Below are 27,690 nucleotides of genomic sequence, written 5' to 3'. Positions count from 1 at the left end.
AGTGCTGGAAAACCTCAGCCGGTCTGGCAGCATGTGCCGGGGGAGGAACAGGGGAGAGTGAGCGTTTGGAGTCGGTTTGACTCTCCTTCGGAGCTCTGAGATTCGACACCATGGGCGCAATTCTCCGGCCTGTTCCCGCCGGCAGTGCTCTCCCATCCCCGCGGGTTTCCCGGCGGTGTGGGGAGGCTTCAATGGGAAATCCCACTGACAAGCTGCGGCAGTACAGAATCCTGACGCCGCCCAGAAACACGCGGCTGGAGGGGATCGGAGCATGCAGCTTCACGTCGCTGCTACTGCCCTCTTTCTTTTATCAATCCCAACATTGTGGTTTACTGGCTGATGTCAGTCAAAAAGAGAAAAGGTTTGTCTCAGAAATCTAAATACTTGTTGTGCCCAATTGATTTCTGGGCTAAGTTTCAATGTACATCAAACATTATGTTTCACTGGGATGAAAAATAATTTCTCTCTCCGCTGTGGTAAACTTCATCGTGCATAGATATTGGGAAAAAAATTATCCAGTGTAATTAAAAAGCATTTACATAAAGGAAACATTTTGTTTTCAAATTAAGGGTATGTAAGTAATGGCAGGAACTCCAGTGGTGTAACATCTGTTCCTCCAGCTGTTCTTACTTAGCAGAGCCAGAATTTACGGATACGATATTGTACCAGCACTGAGTTATTGCAAGGCTCCTAACCAGGCTCTGTCATCTTCTTTAAGAAGCTTCCTTTATGTAACCGCACAACACATGGAATCCCTTCAGTTTTTCTGACAAGCTACCTCTAATTGTAGTAAGTAACAAAGAGTCTTGTCAGGAAGGCAACATGCAGGAAACTCTGATCAGTTAACAATGGAGAGTTTAAGTCTCAACAATGTTGGATGGGGGGGGGGGGGGGGGGGGGGGGAGGAGGGGGGAGCTCCCAAGTGATGAAGACAATCTGAGCTAATGTGTCCTTTTTTTAAATTAAATCCCTTTCTGAGGTGGGATTTCCAGAAAATGAGACTGTGTTCTATTCCCTGATTCTGCGTTGACTTTTTTTTAATAGGGTCGTTATCCTGATAAGTATATATCTCTTGACTACAGCACTTTGTGCATTCACAGAGTCACCTGTGAGTGCTCAATGTTGACTGTTTATTAAATTGTACACCTGCACGAGATCAACAGTGCTGCTGAGTGAAATGATGGCATGTTGGAAAAGGCTGCACATTTCACACAAATATTAGAGACGAGCGCCAAAATCAAATAACACAAAGCACATCAATCCAAAACAATCACAAAGAGCTTCAGGTTTCCAGAATTTAAAAAAAAACTTTTCAATCCATTTCAAACACTTCTTTCTAATTCATGGCTGTGAATCTAGCCTGTGGGTACATTTCCTACCCTCAGTCATGGCTGTGAATCTAGCCTGTGGGTACATTTTCTACCCTCAGTCATGGCTGTGAATCTAGCCTGTGGGTACATTTTCTACCCTCAGTCATGGCTGTGAATCTAGCCTGTGGGTACATTTTCTACCCTCAGTCATGGCTGTGAATCTAGCCTGTGGGTACATTTCCTACCCTCAGTCATGGCTGTGAATGGTTGAGGCCGGTGGGGTTTTCAGGACCATCGTGTTTTGGAGCACAGGAGGCCAATCGGCCCTTCGGGCTTGCACCGGCTCTCTGAAGCGGTTCCTTTGTCCATTTGGCCCAACACACCCACGGGGAAACTGAGCAGTAAAATTGGGGGGTGGGGGGTGGGGGGGGTGGGGATCTATTTCTGCGAGTAGGGGAGTCTAACTCTAATAAGGCATGGTTCAAAAATGTGAGCAGGACTTTTCATGGGTGAAATTAGGAAACATGTCTTCAGACAAAAGGAGTGCCAGAAGTTTTGAACTCTCTTTGCCAATAGCACTTAGTATCATCAATTGTTCATTTTCAATCATTGCTCACCAAATATGCTGAGGGGCAAAGGGAAAAGTCCGTTATGTGTATTTAAAGCGACGGGAGTCCGAAGAGTTTCTTAAAAGTCTCTTTACTCAGCAATCAACATTACCTACACGAGGCCCGGTACACCTCACTGGGCCCTCCCTCCTTTTTGGACAGCTCAACACTGGCTAAACTTTTCAGTGCGAATAAGCAACCACTTTCAAGTTTCAGAGACTAACAGCATGGTGAGCACAAGGAATTAGAACTCAGAATTTGAATTTAAAGCAAACTCCCCCTGAATGGATCTATGTAACTGGCGTCTTGGAGCTTTTGAGCAGGCGGTTGGATTTGGAAATATTTACATATCATTTTTTCCTCATCAGTTTTCAGAAACTCTTTCGTCGCGAAGCACCTTCAAAATAGCAGCAGAAAATATTTATTTTTGCACATTTTCTTAGCTGTGCAATAAGAAGCAAAATACGATGATGCACTGTACATGAACAGGGGCAGAAGCAATGTTATGAGAGAGCAATCGGCTCCCAGTCAGCGCAATATCTTTAAGGAGACCCTTGAGTGGCAGCGATCCCCTTCGCAACTCGGGTACTAGCAACCATCTGCTCCTCCTGTATTGCAAATAACTTGGTGGCCATTACACTTTGGATATGTTGTGGAAGTTTCAAAATTAGTGATACACTTATCAAGGATGGGTCACATGGGACAGTGCACCACAGCCTCTCCATTGAAAGCTGGAGAGCATTGCCAGGCACTACTTTCTCATTAAATCATGGACTTATTCTTTGAGAAAAATTGTGAAGAAAGGCTCAGTTCTGTACATGCTGCTCGGGAAGGCTCCGTTGCTGAGCCACCGACTAAGTTTCTGCGGTGTGCTTCACTTGCCATGCTATCCTCTGACATTAGAACATAGAACATAGAACAGTACAGCACAGAACAGGCCCTTCAGCCCTCGATGTTGTGCCGAGCCATGATCACCCTACTCAAACCCACGTATCCACCCTATACCCGTAACCCAACAACACCCCCCTTAACCTTACTTTTATTAGGACACTACGGGCAATTTAGCATGGCCAATCCACCTAACCTGCACATCTTTGGACTGTGGGAGGAAACCGGAGCACCCGGAGGAAACCCACGCACACAGGGGGAGGACGTGCAGACTCCACACAGACAGTGACCCAGCCGGGAATCGAACCTGGGACCCTGGAGCTGTGAAGCATTTATGCTAACGACCATGCTACCCTGCTGCCCTTGTAATTTGTTTGAATAAAACATTGAATAAACATTGTAATTTGTTTGAATAAAACACGGGAAAGGATTCCTCCTTTGCTAATTCACGAAGCATCCCAGGGATCATTTTGTCTGGCTCCATTCAAGAAGCTGTCTCGAGAAGCGTTCAACCATCAGGAAATCTATATGACAACCCTCACCAAAAGACAGATTAGCCAATCATGATAGTATTACTGTTTGCGGGAGCTTGCTCTGCACAAAGTGGCTGCCATATTTCCTGCACCTACACCAGTGACTGCTCAGTCCAAGGGCAGAGCCTTGGAAATTCTTTGCTACACCATGGCAAGGAGGGTAGTTTTTTCCTCAGGATAGGGCAAGGAGGGAGAGTTTGATTTCCCTCAGGCAGAATACTGTTCTGATTAATCTGATCCACAAACTGGTTATTTAGCCAAGTGGGTGAAATGGCTCCCCACAACTACACCAAAAACAACATTTATGGTCTGTATTTATTGGCAAGGCGACATCAGGAACGAGAGGGGACTGTTTCAAAATAATGGACAAAGCGGGTAGGAGTGAAGGGAGGAAATACGCTTTAATCCAGAGGGCGGCTGGAGTCTGGAACGAACTTCCTGAGAGGATGATGGAAACAGGTTCGATAACGATATCCAAAAAGGAATTGGATTGCGATCAGCAAGGTTGTGGGGATTAGGTAGAACGCTCTTTCAGAGAATCAGTGCAGACTTGATGGGCCAAATAGAAGTAGAATATCGCTTACTGTCACGAGTAGGCTTCAATGAAGTTACTGTGAAAAGCCCCTAGTTGCCACATTCTGGCGCCTGTTCGGGGAGGCTGGTACGGGAATCAAACCGTGCTGCTGGCCTGACTTGGTCTGCTTTAAAAGCCAGCAATTTAGCCCAGTGTGCTAAACCAGCCCCTAATGGCCTCTTCTGCACTGTAAAGGTTCTGCGATTGTGTAAAGCACTTTGGATGGCCCAAAGTTATGAAAGGTGCTTCATAAATGCATGCCCACCTTTCTCTCTTTATGACACAATTGTCAAGAGGAACAAGCAGTTGGAGATGCTGATGAAAGGTTTCAATATTGCTGAGTTCCCTAAGGCCCGGAGTATCACTACCTGGATACATGTCTGCAGCTCAACAACGCTTTGACACATCTATTCCATCAACATTTCTCTGGAATGTGATAACCGAAAGTTACAGAAAAATGAACACACATGTCCTTTGGGAGTGTGATCCTTTCATCCTGAGCAAGCCATGCATATCATCGGAGGCTTCACAGAGTAAAATACAACCTTCACTGACTCTATCATGACACAACCCATGAACGCTGCCAAAGATTTGCAATGCAATGCAAAGAGTAAGACTGAAGCATCCAGAAATGCCAATTGGATGATCCAATATAAGAGTCATTCACTGGCTTATTTACTCCCAGCAGCCGGTGATTCTTGCAGGCTGTCCCTGCTGGAGAATCACAGCGCCACTGATTCAACTTTCCTTTGGTTTGAAATTATTGGATCGGGATTTTACACCCTTGCCACCATTTTCACCTAGATTTGCCACGGGCGCAAATGACAGTGCAGTTGCGAAATCCCATAAGAGTGAGAAACGGAAATCTTACTTGCTGACATCTCATTTTCCGATTTTCCTTGCCGCTTGCCAGTGACATAATGAATTTCTCACTCAGGAACCTCGCTTTCATTAATTTTAACATTTTTAAAAATCAATTTTTTTCTTTTTCCAATTAAGGGCCAATTTAGCGTGGCCAATCCACCTACCCGGCACATCTTTGGGTCGTGGGGGTGAGACCCACGCAGACACGGGGAGAATGTGCAAAGTCCACACAAACAGTGGCCCGGGTTGGGATCGAACCCGGACCATGGCACTGTGAGGCAGCAGTGCTAACCACTGCACCACCGTGCCGCTCCCATTAATTTAAACATAATTAGCTGGCTTCCCCACCATATCGTTCCCCCACATTCGGAATTAGCCCTCGCTGATGTGACGTCGCATCGGCAAGGTTTACAACAGGTTTTGCAAAGGGTGAACCAGAAGAAAGGAACCAGTTGGGGGAGGGCAGGTATGTATAGCGCCAGAGTGGGGGGTTAAAAATGGCCCTGAACTCTGTGTTCCCAGCGTTCCCAGCTTTTTCTGACCCTGCCCTACCTGTGTGGGCTGCACTCTGCAGATTTCCTTTGCACCAATTACTGGATTATGTGGTGGGAAAAGCCAGCTGTGCAGCCAACGAGCGGCATGTCGTTTTCCTCACCTCAGCCAGCACTTGTGCAGAGATGGGAATATTCTGCAAAGCCAGTCTGTAATGTGCTGGTGAGTGCTCCTTGCAAACGTCACTTGATTCCTCAGCAGTATATCTGTGAGTATTTTCCCTCCCTCAGTGTTCAGCACGGCATTCCAGCCAAGAAGCTACCCGAAGGTCGAGGGTCTTGGCTGGGATTCTCCAGCCCCATTGAGGCTGGACTCGCTGGTGTGATTTCTGGCAGGACTGGATGATCCTTGTTGCAATAGTTGCAATAGAACCGTACAGCACAGAACAGGCCCTTCGGCCCTCGATGTTGTGCCGAGCATTGTCCGAAACCAAGATCAAGCTATCCCACTCCCTGTCATTCTGGTGTGCTCCACGTGCCTATCCAATAACCGTTTGAAAGTTCCGAAAGTGTCCGACTCCACTATCACAGCAGGCAGTCCATTCCACACCCTAACCACTCTCTGAGTAAAGAACCTACCTCGGATATCCCTCCTATATCTCCCACCCTGAATCTTACAGTTATGCCCCCTTGTAACAGCTACATCCACCTGAGGAAATAGTCTCTGAACGTCCACTCTATCTATCCCCTTCATCATCTTATAAACCTCTATTAAGTCGCCTCTCATCCTCCTCTAAGGTAATAGTTCCCTGCTCTGTCTCTGTGTGTATCACTATTGATTCTATTGTATTTTTCTTACAGCTCTTGAGTGGGTGGGGCCAGAAAACCCCGCCCCTTGTCACTAAATTGCACCATCTCTTATTTGGTAGCTCAGAACTTGAGTATGGCTGAAAAAAAAGAGACATGCTGTCGAAGCTTTTTATCTTGCACCCATCAGGACAATTCGCAAGAATACCAAATTGTAACGGTAACAACAATTTATACTGCATGAGAGGAGAGTGCTGGTTGCGAGGCAAGTGGACTCTGGTTGAAATAGGCGTTGGAATGCAGAACTCATCAGATAACTGATAACTGACAGTTAACTGCCAAAAATTGTTTAAATTCAAATGAGGCATGTTTATCCTGATTGGTGAGGCATTGCTCTGGAGGAATGAGCCAGTGAATGGCTGTTGCCTAAACTAAACTAACCTCTGAGACCAAGCTTTTGAATACTGACGTAATATTTCTTTATGTGGCATACTTGGTTTTACAATACCCCTGTTGAAGCACCTGGGATGTTTCACTACATAGGTGCTACGTAAATAATAGGGTGTTGCTGTTTGTCATAGAACATAGAACATAGAACAGTACAGCACAGAATAGGCCCTTCGGCCCTCGATGTTGTGCCGAGCAATGATCACCCTACTCAAACCCACGTATCCACCCTATACCCGTAACCCAACAATCCCCCCCTTAACCTTACTTTTTAGGACACTACGGGCAATTTAGCCTGGCCAATCCACCTAACCCGCACATCTTTGGACTGTGGGAGGAAACCGGAGCACCCGGAGGAAACCCACGCACACAGGGGGAGGACGTGCAGACTCCGCACAGACAGTGACCCAGCCGGGAATCGAACCTGGGACCCTGGAGCTGTGAAGCATTTATGCTAACCACCATGCTACCGTGCTGCCCCCCATGCTACCCTGCTGCCCCCCATGCTCTCCCCCACTGGCGTACAACATGTCCATCCTCAGTGGGCCATGCATTTTAATGGCCAATTGGAAAACATGTACACTCAGCCTTAGCTGATTGGAAGAGCCCTCCATTGGGGACTCCTACCACCAATGTCACTCAGCAGGATGGAACACTACGGCTTGCAATCTCGTTTTATACAAACAAACTAAAATCAACAAATTGAGGAACAAAACAAAAGGCAGTCCCTTAACGGGGAATTGCAATAAAATAAACAGATCATAAAGGACAAAAAAAAAAATCAAAACAAAAGGTGATCAAAGAGGTTGATAAAACTCCCCAGTCCCCGCCGTGGCCACTCGGCACGAAAGGCCTTGACCATGCTGGCGGACACCGCGTGCTCACTCTTGAAGGACCGTGGAGGTAGCTGCGGAAGAGGGATAGACAGTCAGGCTGGAAAGCCTCCTTGATCGCCCACTGCCTGGACCTGTATATGCGGAGCTTGGCCAGTCCCAAGGGCAGCTTCACGAGAAAGTCCTCCTCGAACCCCCCCCCCCCGCGCCTCCTTCCTCCATGCCCCCCCCTGCCCCAACCCCTGCAGCCTCTGCACAGAGTGACATGGTTTATAGGTCCTTGAAGAACTGAATTGAACAAATCCGTCCACTTGTATTTTTTTTTCAGAAAATATTTTATTGAGGCATTTAGAATTTTAGCGATTTTGAAACATCAGATTTCAACAAGAACAAAACAATACAACCAACAACCCCCTCCCCCAGTAACAAATCCCATCCAACATGGCTTACACAAACTCCAGTCGCATATCTTAACAATATCATTAACATAAGATTATCGGGCCACCCAAATCTGTGTGGGACCATGATCATGTCTTCTGCAAGGCCACACCATCTCAAAATGTATGTGACCAAGTTTGAAAAGTATCACGGGGTAAGTGCCACCCATGAATGAAGAACGAAAGTTGACATAACAGTCAGTGACTTGACACACTTCATTCGACACATACGTCTGGTGGTAGGATAGTTTCGAAAACCATGAATGGAAAAAGGAACTGAGGCCGTGACAAGCTGAACAGAAATAGTATTAGAGGAAAATAAAAACTTCAACCACTTTGGTTGCCACGTCACAGATACCATCACATGGTAAGCAGCAATCAATGAGACTTCACACAACTTCCTGCATCATTGAATCTTGTTTTTCCTACTTCTCTCGTGTGCAGATACTCGTCAAAACCGCCACAGACTCTGCACTGTGATAAGTCTTTAGCTGACACAAACAGCAATGGGTGCTGCGGACTGAATTCCATTTAACTCCTCAAACCTTGTGGTTTCTTTTGTAACCATACAATGCAGAAAGGTTGAGGATACTTGCATTATTTGGAGGGCTTCTGCAAATACAAAAACAGCCCAGTGGGCTGCTGTTTTACTGCCGATTGGTTGCGATCGGTGCTGCGACGAGGCTTAACTGAAAGGTGCTCTCGTACTGAGAGCTTGCGATTTGTCCTGGGATTGGTAATCCTGTCAACCCAACAAACCTGGGGTCAGTGGGGGCAGTAGGAAGGTGCGGGGGCGTGCGGGCACATGGCGGGGATCACCACCGTGCTTATGCTGCTAGGGTTACATCTTTGACTCTCATCCACCAAAGGAGACAGGAGGTGGTTGTGGTAATCTGCGACAATTGAGAATGGTAGCTCCACTTCTATGCAGTTTGACAATGTCCCACCAGCCCATTTTTTAAAGATCGTCTGGAGCCCATGTTGAGGCCCCAGAGATTACCGCGTTTGTCGCCAGGCACACAACGGAGATTCTGAATGTAGTTGAGCGGCACGGTAGCACAGTGGTTAGCACCGTGGCTTCACAGCGCCAGGGTCCCAGGTTCGATTCCCGGCTTGGGTCACTGTCTGTGCGGAGTCTGCATGTTCTCCCCGTGTCTGCGTGGGTTTCCTCCGGGTGCTCCGATTTCCTCTCACAAGTCCCGAAAGACGTGCTGTTAGGTGAATTGGGCACTCTGAATTCTCCCTCTGTGTACCCGAACAGGCACCGGAGTGTGGCGACTGGGGATTTTCACAGTAACTTCATTGCACTGCCCATGTGAGCCTACTTGTGACAATAATAAAGATGATTATTATTTGGAACTGACTTATGCTCAACAATGAACCCTGGCCTGTCCTCCAAATGTCTCTAAGATATTGTCCCACAGCCCTCAGTTCCTCAACAGCTGAGCAGAGGACCCTCAGTCATCCCATGTTGCAGCCCAGCTCCACATATCACCACCAGCCCAACCGCAGTAGTCAGACATCTCAGGGAGGCAGGTTCAGAGTGAGGGACTACCTGGTGCAAACTTTCCTTCTCACTGCAAATGTCTCCCTCTTTGACCAGCTCTCAGCTCTGATCCAGGAGCATCTTTCATGATCCAGAGGACACCAGTCAGGGCCTGTTCTGTAAATTTTGTACTGCTGCTTTTTGAGAAAATGAAAACACAGATATGGGGTAAAGCTTTCATTTTTTCTGTGTTGCCAGGGTTTGTGTCAACAACGCAGTTATATTCAGTGTGTGATGTATGAACATGTAAAGGACTATTTGAATAATGGAGTTAAAACTTTGGGTAAATCAGATGTTACACTCAAATTCAGGTGCGTTATTAGCTAGTGAATGTTATTCGACCAGGAATTTTTAAATAAAGGATTGTTGGCGACTCCACACTCCTCCCGCTGTCATTCTCTCATCCCTTTCACCACACGTTACTCTCACGTTTATGAACATAACCATTCTGTCCGTGATCTGTTACAAAAGGAATCGTTTCCCGGTAGCTATAGTGTTCCAGCCTTCCTGACGAGGAACCTTGGAATTGAAGTGACAGGGGTTGACCGACGCTACTGGTCTGAGGCTCCCTCATTGCCATCTTTGCCCGGGATGCCCTGTGGCGGGGGGCCATGCCACGTAATTCAAGCTCACCACCTTGGGGTCTGCTCTGAGGAAATTGGTAAAAATGTTGGTGAGCTGTCCTAACTGAGACGGCGGGACAATGCGCTCAGATGGAGGGGAGAACTGTGTGCCCCATTTTACCGTCACAGGTCGCATTCTAAAACAGAAGAGTCCACGGGCGGGATTCTCCGATTGCCGATGCCGAAATCGCGTTCGGCCGGAGAATCCGTTTTTACACCGGAATCGGGGTGGGGGGGGCACTGTTTTTCAGATGCTCCGCCCCTTCAGCACATCACCTGAGGCCCTCCCCCGATGCTCCGCCTCCTGAAGGCGCGGGACATGTGGTCCGGGGGTGTCGAGGGGGGTTACAAGGGGGCACTGTCTGGCAGGCCGGGTCCTTGCGCGTCCGCTGCTGGCTGCCACCGTGCGCATACGCAGCCACGGATCCGGCCAATCGGCATCTGTATCTGCAGGTAAAGTCGGGGGGCTTTACTTGGCACGGCTGCTATTCCCCCACCGGGTAGAGCATCGGTGCAGGGGAGTCGATGACATTTCACTCGTAAGACCAGGCGCTTCCTCTGGACATGGGCTCAAAATCGGAGTATCCAGCCCCTTGACTGCTGATGCATTTTGCAAACCCCATTAATTGTGAATTGCACATCGTGAGTCCAATTTCGGCAAAGCAATATTCATCAGTCGGAGCTTTTGTCTTTATCATGCCAAATCTGCGCCCAATGGAATAGCGTTTTGGAATGTTTCTCCTATGCATTCATTTCTGTACATTCTTGCAACAATACTCGGTATACTCCGACTTGACAACAATGACTACACTTCATCAAGTACTTAATTGAGTCAAAATACTTCACGGCATTGTGAGGTCGTGAAAGGTGCCGTGCAAATAAAATTATTTCTTCTTTCAAAAATACTTTTATGTTACTACTGCAACATTAGCAGAACTTTCAATGAGAAGGGCCATGGAAGTGGAAATTGGTTGTATGTTGTATGTTTACAGTGACTTTCAGGCAATGGAAATTAATGCAAATGTTTAATGCCAATCTCTGATCAAAGGAAACATTACAGTAGGATCTATTAGAAATCAATAAGAATTGTACCTGACAGAAATAGAACCAGAATCATTCTTCAACGAGCACTGTTCCATTACAATCTGTGGTCAGTGGCTCAGCTGCCCACTTCCTCTTAAATGTTACGTATTTCCTTGATCTTTGAACATAATTAGCAGTAAAAGATTTCCACATTTAGAACTCAGTCAACTTTCTTGTTTAAAAAAAAACACAATGATAAAAAAACAAATGTGAGGACCTGTGCTTTATTTTAATGCCCGCTCTGTAGTTTTATGCTGATCGACTCAAGGATTTTTTTTTTTCAAAGCTTGTGGCGTCCCCTGAGTGAAGGCGCATTGGGTGTCACTGAGACAGAAACAAAATGGGCTGCCATTTTCCAGGAACCTGAGAAATTAACTGCAAACACAAAGCAGATAGGTGTGCTCGCTTGCCTGTGTGGGTGCTGGAGCAGGAGAGACCTGGAACTCGGGGGTGTCTGCAGAAACTTTGCAAGTTACTCTGCATAATGTGCGCACTACCCCTTCGCCTGAACACAGAACTCACATGTCCTTTCTACCTTTCACAGCCCACATAACAATATAAACTTTGGCTGAATTGCATTTCTACTGCTTTTCCGATATCTGACAACTGATTCACCTCCAGGACACATAGATCTGTTGGTAATCACACTTTCTCTTTAAGTAAAGCTATGCAGTGAGTCATATATATGGCTGTGTTGTGACATGATTACTACAATGAGGGACAGTACCCTGTCGTTGCCCACACAGTGGGTTGCTGATCTTGGTCATGTCACCGCTAAGTTAGGTGAGCTGCTTCCTCACAGGGTCATACGTGGGATAAAATTGGAATGTAGATGAGTCCAGGCCCCTTTCATGCTCTGAGGGGTTACCACCTGGTCCTCTCCCAGGGTGATGTGGGAGCGGGGGGAATACACCAAATAGAATAAGACATGGGTCCAGGTCTGGTAGCTGACAGAACCCATTTTTCAAAAGCTGCATTGACTGCAATCCAATGTATGTTTATAGCACAGAGGGAGACCTTTGGCCTCACACATAATGCTGGGTCTCTGCAAGAGTAACTCACCTTATTCTACTCCCCCTCGACTCCCCAGAACTGTGCTCTTTGTCAGTTTGTGTAAGGACAATCAAGAGGAATCCTTTATCCCCATCCACAAACCTTTGTTGCTCTCACATTCGACTGTTCCAAAGTGCGCCTTCCATAAACCTGAATATCTCCAGATCTCTGCTGCTGTGTCCCAACTTGCCATTCACCCATCAACCCTGTGCACGCTGATCCAGTGTGACTCTTAGTCTGGTAATACTTCATATTTAAGATGCTCATCCTTGTCTTCAAATTCCTCCATGGCTTCGCCTCTCTCTCTTTCCGGAATTGCTTCCAGAATTCTGTGGCTCCTCCAATTCAGGTCTCTTCAGCATTCCCAGTTTTAACGGTTGCATCAGCTGTGCCTTCAGCTTCCTGGACCCGGAGCTCTGGAATTCCCTCCCTAAACTCTTCTACCTCGCTACTCCTTTAAGACACTTCTTAAAACCTACCTCTTTGACCAAGCTTTTGATCAACTCTACTACGATCTCATGAAAAAAATGAAATGAAAATCGCTTATTGTCACAAGTAGGCTTCAAATGAAGCCCCTAGTCACCACATTCCAGGGCCTGTTCAGGGAGGTTGTTACGGGAATGGGGAGGGGGGGGGGGGGCGAGAGGAGCCATTCCACTGGTAGGGTCATTATATGATCCGGTGTCAAATTCTGGTTGATAATGTTCTTGTGCAGTCTCTTGATGTATTTTACTCAGCTAAAGGCGCTATAAGAATGAATACTGTTGTTGTCATCGTTACTCTGGCCTGAAGCAGATCTCAAAGTCTTTGCATATGCAAACCAGGGGCTGAATAATATGCTTCCAAAATGAGAGCAATTTCCACATCTGGAGATGTACCATTGGGTGGCATTTCCAACGTCATCACATCAGTTTTGAATATTATGGTAGCCATGATGTGGAGATGCCGGCGTTGGACTGGGGTGAGCACAGTAAGAAGTCTTACAACACCAGGTTAAAGTCCAACAGGTTTGTTTCAAACACGAGCTTTCGGAGCACGGCTCCTTCTTCAGGTGAATGGAAAGGCTTGTTCCAGAAATGTTTATATAGACACAGTCAGAGATGCCCCGGAATGCGAGCCCCTGCAGGCAATCAAATCATCAAAGATGCAGAGAGAGAGGTAACTCCAGGTTAAAGAGGTGTGAATTGTCCCAAGCCAGTTCAGTCGGTAGGCCTCTGCAAGTCCAGGCTTGTTGATGGGGGCCGAATGTAATGCGACATGAATCCCAGATCCCGGTTGAGTCCGCATTCATGCGTGCGGAACTTAGCTATAAGTTTTTGCTCAGCAATTTTGCGTTGTCGCGTCTCCTGAAGGCCTCCTTGTAGAATGCTGACCCGGAGATCAGAGGCTGAATGTCCTTGACTGCTGAAGTGTTCCCCAACTGGAAGGGAACAGTCCTGCCTGTTGATAGTCGCACGATGCCCGTTTATTCGTTGTCGCAGTGTCTGCATGGTCTCGCCAATGTACCACGCTTCGGGACATCCTTTCCTGCAGCGTATGAGGTAGACTACATTGGTCGAGTCGCACGAGTATGCGCCGCGTACCTGGTGGGTGGTGTTTCCACGTGTAATGGTGGTGTCCATGTCGATGATCTGGCATGTCTTGCAGAGATTACCCTGGCAGGGTTTTGTGGTGTTGTGGTTGCTGTTCTGAAGGCTGGGTAATTTGCTGCAAACAATGGTTTGTTTGAGGTTGCGCGGTTGTTTGAAGGCCAGTAGTGGGGGTGTGGGGATGACCTTGGCAAGATGTCCATCCTCGCTGATGATGTGTTGGAGGCTGCGAAGAAGATGTCGTAGTTTCTCCGCCCCAGGAAAGTACTGGACGACGAAGGGTACTCTGTCAGTGGTGTCCCGTGTTTGTCTTCTGAGGAGGTCGGTGCGGTTTTTTGCTGTGGCGCGGTGGAACTGTCGATCAATGAGTCGAGCGCCATATCCCGTTCGTACGAGGGCATCTTTCAGCATCTGTAGGTGTCTGTTGCGCTCCTCCTTGTCTGAGCAGATCCTGTGTATACGGAGGGCTTGTCCATAGGGGATGGCTTCTTTAATGTGTTTCGGTTGTGTTAACCGAATATTATGGTGTGCAGGCAGGCTTAAAAATCAGAACTCCCCCCGTGCTGGAAATATATACAGTAATCTCAGTTAACTGCCCAATTGACTGCTGTTAAATACTCTGAAGGCAATAATTCAACATGAGAGTGAGAATCAGGGCACGTTGGGAATCCATTGTTTCATGGTAAGCTTGCTGGGATGGGTTTAAAACATGTAGCTGAGCAGAGAATCTCAGCTCAGCGCTGAGTACATGGTGATAGTAGCGGGTGCACATTTGAATGAACAGCCAAAGGGCCTCCGCCGGCCGGCGCGGGTAGGCTCATGCTTGTGCTGGCATCATCCCAGCGCATGCCCGGGGGGGGGGGGGGGTTCGTCTCTGCACCAGCCATGGCGGAGGTCCACAGCAGCTGGTGCGGAGGGAAAGAGGGTGAGGGTGAGAGGACGCAGGGCAGAGCAGAAGGTGCGGGGTACACTGGTGGTGCGTGAAACGACAGAACATTGAGGTCCGGAGCCAGTCAGAGAGCCTCAGCGGGGGCATGAAAGGTCTCATACAGTCCCTGTAGCCTGAAGGCAGAGATTGAGCTGTCTGCAATGGTCAGACACACAATGCAGGAGATGACTCAGGTTATCCAGAACTATCAAGAGCCATGGTCATATCACTCTGAGACAGGCTCGCAGAAGAGATCACCAACTGCGTATGAAAACATCTCCAATCCACTTACTCAATCCTTCACCTTCTGTGTCCACTGATCATTTTTCAACCCAATGTTATTCAAGGAGAAGGCTTGAACAAACAAAGAGTATCAGCGCTATTGATGAAGTGTGCCGAGAGCACACATTACTGTCCTGTGTCAGAGGGAGCTATAAAGTTTGGCCATGACCTTGTCCTGAGTCACAACCTATGACCTTAGTGGCCGGATGTTCTATCCTACAGCATTCATTGGATGGGATGAAGGCCTCAAACCAACACCCCCTCCCACTTTACCTTCATTAACCCCAATCGACACATTGTCTGGTGCGTTCCGAAGATGGGACCAGAAATACGAAAACTGCTGACTTGTGGATGCAGACCCTGCCTTCAGCGCTCCAGCATTTTATTCAGCCCCATGTCTGTCCAGAAGGAAAATACTTGTCCAAACTGGGTTTTACCTTCTGGTTCTCCTCACCAAGGTTGTACTAACCCTGAACAGCTGGCGTATTCTGGGCCGCACACAGGGAAATCAAGACCCAGGGATCACAAACCAACCAACCAAAATAACATAGCAGAATGCAGAGGTGTCAAACCTCCCTGCTGGCTGCTCATCTGCTCACCCTCTCCTGCACCACCCCTCCCCGAGTCATGGCAGCGATTATCTCAGGGTCCCAGGTTCGATTCCCGGCTTGGGTCACTGTCTGAACAGAGTCTGCACATTCTCCCCGTGTCTGCGTTGGTTTCCTCCGGGTGCTCCGGTTTCCTCCCATAAGTCCCGAAAGACGTGGGGCGTGATTCTCCTGACTTACGAAAAATCGGAGAATAGCGGGCGGCGTAAATTTTTACGGACACGCTGGTCCGACGCCCTCCTGCTATTCTCCCCCCCCCCCCCGCGCCCGTTTTTGACGCCAGCTTCCCGATTTTTCGTAACTCGGTGAATTGGACATTCTGAATTCTCCCTCTGTGTACCCGAACAAGCGCCGGAATGTGGCGACTGGGGGCTTTTCACAGTAACTTCATTGCAGTGTTAATGTAAGCCGACTTGTGACAATAACGATTATTAATTAATTAGTTCACAATGTTCCCTGGCTGGACATGCAAAGTCCATCCCTATCCCCCAGCCCTGTTGCCTGACATGTGTTTCACTCCTTGCTGGGTTTTTTTCTCATTCATTCCCTAAAGAATTGAATTGCATAAAATTAAAGGTCCAATATCAGGGATCCTCAGAGCTATAAATCAAGTTCAGGGAGCGGCCTCCCAAGCACCCCACAAAACAAATGCCCCTAAATATCTGGGCTATTGAACAGAAAGGCACCGTGAAGGAACAATGAAGAAACAGATGCTCCCCTTCTGGAGACTCAAGCTGTGAACTGAGACGGCCTTTGCTCATGGAATCTGAAGTGTACAAGATTCCCACAGGTAAACATTGATGGTCTTAGATCTCCTTTAATGTTCCGTTACCTTTTGTGAAATTGGGTTAATTCAAATTGAAATGGAGGAACAAGCAATTAATCATCTAAACTAATGAGTTGATATTAATTAATGCAACATATTTCACTTGAGTTGCATCTTCATAGCAGTTCAGGACTTGGAAACATGGTGTGAGTTAATGAAATGTTAAGGAGCAGCAGCGCAGCATCAGCTTATTTGCCAGAGGAGAAATCAAATGCCAATGTTGTTTGCTGCCTTCAATTCTGTTTGCTCCCCTCTTCTCCTCCAGCAGCTGGTGTAACTGGTTTTGAGCTGAGGCCGGTAAAGAATGCATCCTCAACCACAGCTCTTCACACCCCACATCCTGTGAGGGACTCCATCCCGTCCTCCCAGTCCCTTCGCCTCCGTCACATCTGTTCCAATGATGCCACTTGCCAAAACGGTGCTGCTGAAATGTCTTCCTTCTTCCTTAGTCGTGGTTTCCCGACTGTGGCACCACGACCCCTTTGAGGGCGGGTTCCACTGAGTACATTTTGCCACTTTAACAAAAGACCCTGCTCCCAGGCCCACATGTCTGTTCTTGGCCTGCTGCAATGTTCCAGTGAAGCACAACGCAAACTGGAGGAACAACGTCCATCTTCCGGTTAGGCACGCTACAGCCTTCCGGCCTGAACATCCAAATCAACAACTTCAGATGATCAGCCCCACCTCGACCCATTTGTTTTCATTTCATTTTAACTGTCTTTTACCATTTCTTTCTTTCTTCATATACATTTAATTTTTCCCCGCCCAATCTTATCCACCTTTCCTGCACCTTTCTCCTCTTTGCTTCCCCCTTCCTCTCCCCCCACACCTACAGTTCATCCTCTGATGTTAGTTTCCCTGCTGTTTGACCTTTCACATCTTTCGTTCTCTCTGGGGACTGCCATTAACACTCTTTCCCCTTGGTATCTGTGGCCATTAGCACCCGGTTTCCCTGGGTTTCTGGGGCAGCACGGTAGCATTGTGGACAGCACAATCGCTTCACAACTTGGGTCACTGTCTGTGCAGAGTCTGCACATCCTCCCCATGCTGCGTGGGTTTCCTCCGGATGTTCCAGTTTCCTCCCACAGTCCAAAGCTGTGCAGGTTAGGTGGATTGGCCATGATAAATTGCCCTTAGTGTCCAAAATTGCCCTTAGTGTTGGGTGGGGTTACTGGGTTATGGGGTGGAGGTGTTAACCTTGGGTAGGGTGCTCTTTCCAAGAGCCGGTGCAGACTCGATGGGCCGAATGGCCTCCTTCTGCACTGTAAATTCTATGTAAATCTTTCATTCCTCCTCCACAGTATAAATCTTTCCCACTTTCTCTGACTGTTAGTTTTGACAAAGAGTCATCAGACTCGAAACGTTAGCTCTTTTCTCTCCCTACAGATACATAGATACATAGAACAGTACAGCACAGAACAGGCCTTTCGGCCCTCGATGTTGTGCCGGGCAATGATCACCCTACTCAAACCCACGTATCCACCCTATACCCGTAACCCAACAACCCCCCCTTAACCTTACTTTTTAGGACACTACGGGCAATTTAGCATGGCCAATCCACCTAACCCGCACATCTTTGGACTGTGGGAGGAAATCGGAGCACCCGGAGGAAACCCACGCACACACGGGGAGGACGTGCAGACTCCGCACAGACAGTGACCCAGCCGGGAATCGAACCTAGGACCCTGGAGATGCTGCCAGACTTGCTGAGATTTTCCAACATTTTCTCTTTCGTCCACTGAGTACATGACCAACTCGTGGCCAATCGCAAGGGAGTGCCCGAACCCCGGCCACTAAGAAGTTTGTGCGGGCTCGGGGAGCAGGACCCCAGGCAGTGTGGACCCTGGCGCCCACGTGTTAAGACCTGCTGCAAAGTGTTTGGTGCCTGTTATTCAACGACATTTCCCTTTCACCAATAAACCTCTTTGTTAATCACAGGAAGCTTCCAGTGTGTGCGTCGCGAGCCACCACAGCCATCTACTGTGGTTGACAGGGCTCTCAACCGTGTCTGACCCACCACCCGCACCCCTGCTCTCACCCCTTCCCCTCCCCTCCAGAACCAGGATAGGGTGCCCTTTGCCCTCACTCTTCACCCCACCCAGCCTCCGCATTCAAAGAACTATCCTCCAGCAATAACCAAACACATCTTCCCCTCAACCCTCCCGTCAACATTCCCTCCGGTCCACTCCTCCACCCTCCCCAACACCTCACCCCCTTTCCACGGCACCTTCCCATGCAATTGCAGAAAGTGCGACACCTGCCCCTTTACCTCCTCCCTGCTCATCGTCCGGAGGTATAAACACAGGTGAAGCAGCACCTAACGTGCACCTCCTTCAATCTGGGCGATTGGATTCACTGCTCCCAATGTGGTCTACTCTACACTCAGGATTCTAAACACAGACTGGGTGACTGCTTTGCAGAAGACCTTCGCTCAGTCTGTAAGCAGGACACAGACCTTCCTGTCACTTGCCATTTCAGCTCCCCGTTCTGCTCCCATGTCCACATGTCCATCCTTGGCCTGCTACAATGTCACAGTGACGCCCAATGCAACCATCAAACACCTTGGTCTGGACTCTACGCTTCGCGACCACAGAATCGCGAACTGTAATCGGGCGGAGAATCGTTCATTTGCCGAAAATCGACGTTGGTGCCATGTGCTGAACTGACCTCCATGTTCCGGTGGCATTTGCATGAGTTAGCATATCATTACCGGGTCTGGCCTAGTATTCTCCAGGCTTCCCCGATGCTCTGCCCCCGCCAAGCGGAAGTGTTGCCAGCTCGGTTCACTTGTGGTATTTAGAAATGGGGAGCGGGCCGCGTAGCTGCTGAGGGACAGAGAGAGGAGGTAAGGAAAGTTTCCAAAATCGCAATGATGGACTGACAGTTGTGCCGCTGGCTGGGGGTGTCTACCTGGGCCGGGGAAGTCGCGGGGACCGACCCGGAGACAGGCTGTGAGTTCAGAGTGCCCCGACCCGGGATCGGGGTGGCCAATCATGGACCAGCATTGCCACAGCCTGCAAGGCAGCGATCTGGCTATGCACCCGCTGACTGCCCACTGTGTCCTGTAAATGTGCAGAGCATCATCGGTCGTATGGCTGCCCCCCAGGCCATCCCCCGGAAACCCTCAATCCCCAGCTGACCCATCAATGGGATAGGTTCGCCATGCTAACCCAGTGGCACACCAGGTGCTGGCACTCATCAGTTCGCTCATCAGAAGCACAACCCCACGCAGGGGCCGCAGGGGAAGAGCACAGCGCACCCCTGGACAGGACAGCGGACACATGCACTGTGGCCTTTGGCACCCTCCCTGGCGCACTGCCCCTCTCAGGGCAAAGGCCTCACCCGGGACACTATCAGTTCGCCCACTCGACAGGACCACCAGCTGTCTCCAAGCCCTGCCCTAATCCTTGCTCCCCTCCATCCTGCATGACAGGGGATGCAGAGCGTATCGCTGACATCGGTAGTGCAAGCCACTGGTACCCCTGCCAACAGCTAAAAGTGGTGGGGTTAAAGACTCTCCGATGCCAGGCACCGATGGGGCCCGGGTGCGGTATGGAAGGCAAGGTGTTGGGGGGATATGGCCAAGGGGTGGGGGCTGGGCCTGGGAAGTCGGGACATGCGGGGGCTGCAGCTGCAGTGCAACCCAGGGCCACCGTATACCCTGTTGGTCCTGGATGGGCACCGGAGTACGCACCATGCTAATATGCCTTTTCACCCTGCAGAGAATGGACTTTGGTGTTGCCTTCTAGAACATAGAACATAGAACAGTACAGCACAGAACAGGCCCTTCGGCCCTCGATGTTGTTCCGAGCAATTATCACCCTACTCAAGTCAACGTATCCACCCTATACCCGTAACCCAACAACCCCACCCCCATTAACCTTATATTTTTTAGGACACTAAGGGCAATTTAGCATAGCCAATCCACCTAACCCGCACATCTTTGGACCGTGGGAGGAAACCGGAGCACCCGGAGGAAACCCACGCACACACGGGGAGGACGTGCAGACTCCACACAGACAGTGACCCAGCCGGGAATCGAACCTGGGATCCTGGAGCTGTGAAGCATTTATGCTAACCACCATGCTACCGTGCTGCCCCAAAGGCCTTCTGTGTGGCCTTAGCAGCTCCTGTGGATGCATTGAGGCTACACGCACAGGTGCTGGAGGACCCCGCAAAACAGGAGCCAGCCCCAGAGGAGCAGGAGCCTGCCTGTGAGGCTGGGGAGCCGGCTGTCAAATGGGCCGCGAGGGAGGAGCAACCAGGCCTCGATGAGCCTGGCCGACTTTCGGGTGTCACAGGTGATTTAGTGCCACCCAATTCTGCCTGTGAGAAATTAATAGGGTTCAGACCTACGAGAAGGACAGGACTAATCAAGGAAGAGCAATCAATCGTTAATGGTTATCCACCACTTGGATGGCTGCCCATACAGCCAAGCCCTGAAGAAAGTATTTTGCTGAGAATAAGGAAATTCAGAAAATGGCAAAAGAGGACTTTGTTATGCTTAATCTTGTACTTGAGACAACCGGCCAAAATGTTTGGCCCGACAGGCAGCATGTTCCCAGGATAATCTTTGTAGAGCTTCCTTGGCAGTGAGAGCAGATATCAGAGGGAAGTGTGATGACCGTTTGAGATGTGCCAGTGTCAGCTGGGACAGATTCAGAGGTGCTGTGGTGTTCCTGCACCTCCCCTGTGGGATGGGCCCCACCACCTCCTCCTCCCTCAGGGTGCCCGATGGCTCCCAGGCTACCCTTTGGGGCAGGGGTGTGGCCAAAATGAGTTCCAGGGGTTCTTCCGTCATAAGAACATAAGAACATAAGAATTAGGAACAGGAGTAGGCCATCTGGCCCCTCGAGCCTGCTCCGCCATTCAATGAGATCATGGCTGATCTTTTGTGGACTCAGCTCCACTTTCTGGCCCGAACACCATAACCCTTAATCCCTTTATTCTTCAAAAAACTATCTATATTTACCTTAAAAATATTTAATGAAGGAGCCTCAACTGCTTCACTGGGCAAGGAATTCCATAGATTCACAACCCTTTGGGTGAAGAAGTTCCTCCTAAACTCAGTCCTAAATCTGCTTCCCCTTATTTTGAGGCTATGTCCCCTAGTTCTGCTGTCACCCGCCAGTGGAAACAACCTGCCCGCATCTATCCTATCTATTCCCTTCATAATTTTAAATGTTTCTATAAGATCCCCCCTCATTTGGGCAGCATGGTAGCATGGTGGTTAGCATAAATGCTTCACAGCTCCAGGGTCCCAGGTTCGGTTCCCGGCTGGGTCACTGTCTGTGCGGAGTCTGCACGTCCTCCCCGTGTGTGCGTGGGTTTCCTCCGGGTGCTCCGGTTTCCTCCCACAGTCCAAAGGTGTGCGGGTTAGGTGGATTGACCATGCTAAATTGCCCGTAGTGTCCTAAAAAAGTAAGGTTGGGGGGGGGGGGGGGGTGTTGTTGGGTTACGGGTATAGGGTGGATACGTGGGTTTGAGTAGGGTGATCATTGCTCGGCACAACATCGAGGGCCGAAGGGCCTGTTCTGTGCTGTACTGTTCTATGTTCTATCCTTCTAAATTCCAACGAGTGCAGTCCCAGTCTACTCAACCTACTCATCTGCCATTGCCAGTCCTGGAGGCCCGCTCTCGTCTCGATCAGGGGTTCAATGCTCGTGGCCATGGAGCACAGGGACTGGACTATGTTCCTCTGTGACTGGCTCAGGTAAGCCAGCACCTGGCCAATGCTCTCGGCGCCTGCAGCCAAGGCCCGTTGTGACTGAGCCACGATCTGGAGCGTCGCGGCAATGTCCATTTGGCCCTGGTACATGGCAGCCCTATCCTGTGCCTCAGCCACCGCCTACACACTGTACCCCAGGCCTTGGTCATCCTGACCCATGGCTGTGACCCTCACACCCAAGGCTTCCACCGCAAACACCGGGGAAGAGGGACACTGGACAGTCCGGCCTCTTCAGAAGGTGATCGTGCAAGACAAAAGACAAGATGCACGGTGAGATCAAAAAAGAAAATGCTGGAAAATCTCAGCAAGTCTGGCAGCATCTGTAAGGAGAGAAAAGAGTGAACGTTTCGAGTCCAGGTGATCCTTTGTCAGAGCTGGACTCGAAACGTTCGCTCTTTTCTCTCCTTACAGATGCTGCCAGACTTGCTGAGATTTTCCAGCATTTTCTTTTTTGATTGCAGATTCCAGCATCCGCAGTAATTTGCTCTTTTACACGCGTGAGATCTCGGGTAGGCGTAGTGTGGGGGGAGACGGCTGACTTGTGTGCCATAGGGACATCGCAATCCATTGGGGGCTCACCGACTAGCTCCATCGGCCTCTGCTCCGTGATGATCAGGGCTCGCAGCTCCGGGGGGTCCCCAACCGTCTTTTCCCGCTCCCGGCGGTGGGCCGTTTCCTCCTGAGGGCGTGGGTCAGTTCATACAGTGTGAGACACTCGGACGCAGGCTGCACAGGGGGTCTGCAGTTGGTGGCCTGTGTTGCAGGGCACCTGGCCATGGCGGGCTGCATGTTAGCCTGTGGTGCAAGATGGGGTGCGATGGAGCTGCCAGCGGCTGATCGCCCTCAAGGATGGGGGCACGTGCGGGGTGTGGGGCTGGGGCTGGTGCCAGGTGGTGACACACCCTGGCTGGCCTAGGGGGGTTGCCCATCCTCACGCAGCACTGTCTACCCATCCGACTGCTGGGGGCCACGAGGGAGGGATGGGGGGGGGGGGGGCAGGGTGCAGCAGCAGAGGTGGTGACTCATCTGGGCTGCCCCTGAGGAGGCCATGCAGCTTCTTGTGGCATTGCTGGCCGATCCTTGCAGTGGGGCCCACGGTGCTCACCGCCTGTGCCACCTCCTCTCAGGGCTTACCATCCCGAGGAACAGGGTGTTCCCCACGGGGTCCAGCAATGTCCGCTGCTCTCCTCTGGGCTGGAATGAGAATGTGTGGGGAGCAAAGTTTTTACATGCAGCTCCAGTCTGTCAGGCTCTCCAATGTCAATCCAGACCCCAGTGACTCCGTCACCGGCATCAGTTGGAATTGCACTCGCTCGACTTCCGGTTACGGTGATGCGGAGCTAAGCCGCACGTTTGGTAGCTCCCGCTATTTTTGGTCTTTTGGGCTCTTTTAAGGACCCGCAGCGGTGCTGGTTGGACTTTTCCCCGGGTGGGAACACATCCACTGTGCTTATCTGCCGGTCCATGGACTGGACCAGGAGCGGAGCGGTCAAAAAATCGGCTTTGGAGCAGAGAAAGGTGCGAGGCAGGAAAAACAAGATGGCGGCGGGCGGGGAACCGGCAGCGTGGCAGCAGTGGGCGCAGGAGCAGCAGGAGCTGCTTCAGCGCTGCTTCAGAGAGCTGAAGGCTGAGATCCTGGAGCTGTTTAAGGCCTCGCTGGACAAGCTCATGGCAACTCAGACGGCTCAGGGTGCAGAGATCCGAGAGCTACAGCAAAAGGCCTCGGAGAGCGAGGACGAACTCCTGGGCCTGGCAGTGAAGGTGGAGTCGCACGAGGCGCTTCACAAGAAATGGCTGGCAAGGATGGAGGAGATGGAGAACCGCTCCCGTTGGAAGAACCTGCGGATTCTGGGCCTCCTGGAGGGGCTGGGAGGTTCGGATTTGGGGGCCTATGTGGCTGTGATGTTGAACTCTTTAATGGGCGCGGGGTCATTCCAAGGACCCTTGCAGCCCATCGAGTGCTGTTGAGGAGGCCCAGGCCGAACAAGCTGCCTCGGGCGGTGCTGGTCCGTTTTCACCGCTTCGTTGACCGTGAGTGTGTGCTGAGATGGGCGAAGAAGGAAAGGAGAAGCAATTGGGAGAATGCAGAGATCAGGATCTATCAGGACTGGAGCGCGGTGGTGGCGAAGAGAAGGGCTGGTTTCAATCGGGCGAAGGGAGTGCTTCACAGGAAGGGGGTAAGTTTGGCCTGCTACAGCCGGCTCGCCTCTGGGTCACTTACAAGGACCGCCAGCTCTACTTTGATTCTCCGGAGGAGGCCTGGGCCTTTGTCCAGGCAGAGAAGTTGGATTCAAACTGAAGACTGGGAGGCTGGGGAATGATGTACATAGTCCGGAGGCTCTGTCCTCCTTGGTATCCTTTCGTTTTATTGGCTGTGTTTGATGTTGCCTTTTTGCTGTTCTGCTTTTTCTGCTTTTTGGGGCTGTTATTTATTTATTTGGGTGCTTTTTCGTTTTTTCGCTGGTGGAGGGTTGGGGAGCTGTTCGCGGTCCCGCTGGGTCGTGTGCCCGTCTTTTTCCGCGTGTTGGGTCGGGGGGGGGGGGGGCAGGGTTTCGGATGGAAGCGCGGGTTTCCTTCCCGCGCTGGAGGAGCAGTGGGCGGGGCCGGCACTGGGTGGGTGGAGTGGTGGTTGTGTTGCATCGGGGGGGGGGTCGTTGGGATGGTGGGAGCAGCCGGGGTCAGCAGGAGTCGGCTGACTTACGGAAGTGCAATGAAAGGGGTTACGCAGCTAGGGGGGCCCTAGCTTGGGGGGGGGGGGGGGGGGGGGGGGGCTTGGGGGGGGAAATAGTGGGGGGTACCGGGTTGCTGCTGCAGGGGCCATGGGGAACTGCTGGTGAAGGGGGAGGTTGGGGGGGGGGGGTCTGCCACCGTGGGGAACGGGCCTGGGGGGTTCTGCGGGCACGTGGTGAGCCGAGGGAGAGCTATGGCTGACCGGCGCAGAGGGAGGGGGCAGACCCCCCCCAGATTCGGCTGGTCACATGGAACGTGAGGGGGCTGAATGGACCGGTGAAGCGGTCCCAGGGGCTGGGAGCGGGTGTGGCTATTCTCCAGGAGACGCACCTTAAGGTGGCGGATCAGGTGAGGCTGAGGCTGGGTTGGGCAGGTGTTTCACTCAGGGCTGGATGCGAAGAATCGAGGGATGGCGATTTTGGTTGGCAAGAGCTTGTCGTTTGTTGCGTCGAGTGTGGTGGCGGACACGTAATGTAGTGGTGCAGGTAGATATGTAATGGTGAGTGGTAGGCTTCAAGGGCAGCGGGTGGTTCTGGTTAATGTGTACGCCCCCAACTGGGACGATGCGAGCTTCATGCGGCGAATGTTGAGCCGGATCCCGGACCTGGAGACGGGGGGCTTGATCTTGGGAGGAGACTTTAATACTGTGTTGGATCCGGCTCTGGATCGTTCGAAGTCAAGGACGGTAAGAGGCCGGCGGCGGCCTCGGTGCTGAGGGGGTTCATGGATCAGATGGGAGGGGTAGACCCTTGGAGGTTTTTGAGGCCGGGGGGGGGGGTAGGGAGTTCTCCTTTTTCTCTCATGTCCACAAGGCTTATTCCCGGATTGACTTTTTTGTTCTCAGCAGGGAGCTAATCCCGAGAGTGGTGGGGGCGGAGTATTCGGCGATAGCCATATCAGACCATGCTCTGCATTTGGTGGACCCTGAGCTGGGGGAGGGGAAGGATCAGCGCCCGCTGTGGGGGTTAGATGGGGGGCTTCTGGCAGAGGAGGAAGTATGTGGGCGGGTCCGTAGGGGTATAGAGGGGTATTTGGAAGCTAATGATAATGGGGAGGTGCAAGTTGGGGTGGTCTGGGAAGCGCTGAAGGTAGTGGTTGGAGGGGAGCTGATATCCATTCGGGCGCACAGGGAGAGGGGGGCGAGGGTTGAGAGGGAGAGGCTGGTGGAAGAAATGGTAAGGGTGGACAGGAGGTATGCGGATGTCCCGGAGGAGGGGCTTTCGATGAAGCGTTGCAGTCTCCAACCGGAGTTTGATATACTGACCACCCGGAAAGCGGAGGAGCAGTGGAGGAGGACGCAGGGGGCGGTATATGAGTACAGGGAGATGGCAAGTCGGTTGCTGGCCCACCAGCTCCGGAAGCGGGAGGCAGCGAGAGAGATAGGGGGAGTCACAGATGCAGGCGGGAACTTGGTGCGGAGTGGCAGGGACATTAATGGGGTGTTCAGATCCTTTTACGAGGGGCTGTACCAGGCGGTGCCCCCTAGGGAGGTGGGCGGGAACGACCACTTTCTGGATAGGCTGGAGTTCCCAAGAGTGGAGGAGGAGCGGGTGGAGGGTCTGGGGGCCCCAATCGTGTTGGAGGAGCTGATGGAGGTGCTGGGGAGCATGCAGACAGGGAAAGTACCGGTACCTGACGGGTTCCCGGTGGTTTTATAAGAAGTTTTCAGATCTGCTGGGCCCGCTGCTAGTGAGGACCCTGAATGAGGCGAGGGGGGGGGGCTCTGCCCCTGATGATTTCTAGAGCAATAATCTCACTGATCCTGAAGCGGGATAAGGATCCCCTCCAGTGTGGGTCTTACAGGCCGATTTCGCTCCTCAACATGGACGCAAAGTTGTTGGCTAAGATACTGTCCAGGAGGGTGGAAGATGTGGTCCCGATGGTTATCCATGAGGATCAAACGGGGTTTGTGAAGGGGAGGCAGCTGAATGTTAATGTGCGACGGCTTCTTAATGTTATGATGATGGCGTCGGCGGATGGGGAGGGGGAAATAGTAGCATCGATGGATGCGGAGAAAGCCTTTGACAGGGTGGAGTGGAGCGACCTGTGGGAAATGCTGAGGAGGTTCGGGTTTGGTGAGGGGTCCATTAGCTGGGTGAGGCTGCTGTATAGCTCCCCGGTGGTGAGTGTGGTGATGAATGGGAGGAGGTCGGAGGACTTTCGGTTGTCCCGGGGGACAAGGCAGGGATGCCCCTTGTCTCCCCTGCTCTTCGCGTTAGCGATTGAGCCCTTGGCCATGGCACTGAGGGATTCGAAGAACTAGAGGGGGATTGTGCGGGGGAGGGGGGAGGAGTACCGGTTGTCGCTGTACGCAGATGATTTGCTGTTGTACATCGTGGATCCGGCGGGGGGGGGATGCCAGAGGTGTTGAAGATACTTGGGGAGTTTGGGGATTTTTCGGGCTATAAGCTCAACGTGGGGAAGAGTGAGCTGTTCGTGCTGCACCTGGGGGACCAGGAGAGGGAGATAGGAGAGCTCCAGTTGAAGAGGGCGGAGAGGAGCTTTAGATATCTTGGGGTGCAGATAGCTAGGAGCTGGGGTCCCTGCATAGGCTAAACTTTTCGAGGCTGGTGGAACAGATGGAGAAGTTCAGGAGGTGGGACGCACTGCCACTCTCTTTGGCGGGTAGGGTCCAGTCAGTTAAGATGACGGTGCTCCCGAGGTTTTTGTTTCTTTTCCAGTGCCTCCCCATATTGATTCCGAAGGCCTTTTTTAAGAGGGTTAATAAGAGTATTCTGGGGTTCGTGTAGGCGCGGAAGACCCTGAGAGTGAGGAGGGTATTCCTGGAGCGAGGCAGGGAGGTAGGCGGCTTGGCGTTGCCCAACTTGTGTGGGTATTACTGGGCTGCGAACGTGGCAATGATTCGTAGGTGGGTGATGGAGGGGGGAGGGTGCCGCATGGA

General features: G+C 51.1%; 1 protein-coding gene across 2 annotated transcripts in view; it reads right to left on the bottom strand.

The window, feature by feature from the left end:
* Window positions 1-27,690, bottom strand: part of LOC119957425 (phosphatidylethanolamine-binding protein 4) — a 581,902-nt gene that overhangs the window by 24,574 nt on the left and 529,638 nt on the right. Inside the window, exon 9 of one of the 2 annotated variants that reach the window (XR_005458803.1) lies at window positions 11,054-11,162. The exons of the other annotated variant lie outside the window; for it this stretch is intronic. The gene's annotated coding sequence lies outside the window, so the exon portion shown is untranslated. The remainder of the gene's footprint in view (window positions 1-11,053; window positions 11,163-27,690) is intronic. 2 annotated transcript variants of the gene reach the window in all.

The sequence above is a fragment of the Scyliorhinus canicula genome, chromosome 26 (assembly GCF_902713615.1).
Source record: "Scyliorhinus canicula chromosome 26, sScyCan1.1, whole genome shotgun sequence".
Taxonomy (NCBI): domain Eukaryota; kingdom Metazoa; phylum Chordata; class Chondrichthyes; order Carcharhiniformes; family Scyliorhinidae; genus Scyliorhinus; species Scyliorhinus canicula.
Note: the sequence above shows the minus strand (reverse complement) of the source record. Positions and strands in the feature narration are given on the sequence as shown.